This window comes from Delphinapterus leucas, chromosome 4 (genome assembly GCF_059928025.1).
Source record: "Delphinapterus leucas isolate spDelLeu-1000000601 "Yukka" chromosome 4, BTC_Dleu_Yukka2, whole genome shotgun sequence".
Classification (NCBI taxonomy): Eukaryota; Metazoa; Chordata; class Mammalia; order Artiodactyla; family Monodontidae; genus Delphinapterus; species Delphinapterus leucas.
Window position 1 is genome coordinate 84,813,147 of NC_143132.1, and position 1,693 is coordinate 84,814,839.

The 1,693-nt window shown below is 36.8% G+C and overlaps 1 non-coding gene across 1 annotated transcript; it reads right to left on the reverse strand.

Annotated features, from left to right (window-relative positions):
* Window positions 1–765: 765 nt before the first annotated feature.
* LOC115802396 (U6 spliceosomal RNA) lies at window positions 766–872 on the reverse strand. Its single transcript, XR_004022862.1, has one exon. It is a non-coding gene; the product is annotated as a U6 spliceosomal RNA (small nuclear RNA).
* Window positions 873–1,693: the final 821 nt, after the last annotated feature.

A 1,693-nucleotide genomic window follows, 5' to 3' on the forward strand; every position in this document is an offset into this window, starting at 1 on the left:
CTTTTTGTCTTGTTTATGGTTTCCTTTGCTGTGCAAAAGCTTTGAAGTTTCATTAGGTCCTATTTGTTTATTTTTGTCTATTTCCATTTCTCTAGGAGGTGGGTCAAAAAGGATCTTGCTGTGATTTATGTCATAGAGTGTTCTGCCTATGTTTGCCTCTAAGAGTTTTATAGTATCTGGCCTTACGTTTAGGTCTTTAATCCATTTTGAGTTTATTTTTGTGTATGGTGTTAGGGAGTGTTCTAATTTCATTCTTTTACATGTAGCTGTCCAGTTTTCCCAGCACCACTTATTGAAGAGGCTGTCTTTTCTCCATTGTATATTCTTGCCTCCTTTATCAAAAATAAGGTGACCATATGTGAATGGGTTTATCTCTGGGCTTTCTATCCTGTTCCATTGATCTATAGTTCTGTTTTTGTGCCAGTATCATATTGTCTTGATGACTGTAGCTTTGTAATATAGTCTGAAGTCCGGGAGACTGATTCCTCCAGGTCCGTTTTTCTTTCTCAAGATTGCTTTGGCTATTCGGGGTCTTTTCTGTTTCCATACAAATTGTGAAAAATTTTGTTCTAGTTCTGTGAAAAATGCCATTGGTAGTTTGATAGGGATTGCTTTGAATCTATAGATTGCTTTGGGTAGTGTAGTCATTTTCACAATGTTGATTCTTCCAACCCAAGAACATGGTATATCTCTCCATCTGTTTGTATCATCTTTAATTGCTTTCATCAGTGTCTTATAGTTTTCTGCATGCAGGTCTTTTTTCTCAAAAATATGGAACGCTTCACGAATCTGTGTGTCATCCTTGTGCAGGGGCCATGCTGATCTTCTCTGTATCGTTCCAGTTTTAGCATATGTGCTGCTGAAGTGAGCACTCACCTCTTCTTTAAAACAAGCTCAAGGCTCACTAAACCCATTGGCTTTCCCTGATTAATCTTAGGAGGCCATTATCACTCCCAGTTTAACTCCGATTCCTGTGAACATGCTCATGTAAATGTTTTCTTTTAGTTTCAGGTGTGTTGGTTTTATCTTCCAGGAGAGTAGAACCAGAACAGTGAAGCATGGAGTGAATAATGGAGATACACTTAAACCCAAAGTATGTGGACATTATTCCTGACAACTATGAAGGCAGGGATCTTTGTTTTATTCACCGATGATCCAGAGTTCCTGGAACATAGTAGGTGCTCACTAAGTATTGGTTGAATAAATGAATGGTTGTCATCAATTGTAATTGTTTTCAGAACTAATCCTCCAGCAGAACTTCTTTGGGACTGTAAGAATCATGTGTAACCTCTTGACCCTTCACTTCCCCATTTGTGAAATAGTGATTATGATCAAGTAAGCAGAAATTATTTGTTCTTTGTTCAAAACTTTAATGATAAAATCCTCCAAACTAGTGTTCTATGTGCAGAATTCCCCATTCTAAAATCAAAATGCTTCTGGGACAAAGAGTAGCTACTTTAGTTTTAGACCAGCCTTAAAATGATCAGCAGCCACCAACACTACTATCCATTTTCAGTCACAGTTTTGAAATGAAATCATTGACTGGCATCACCAAGCCCTTTATTATCTGAACAACTATTGAATTAAAGTTGTTTTTTTACTTTAGTATAGTGCTTTTGAAAGGAATACAAGGAAAGATTCGTCCTTAGGGTTAAAGGAAACTGCAAAATTATTGCCTAAAATATATCTTTTT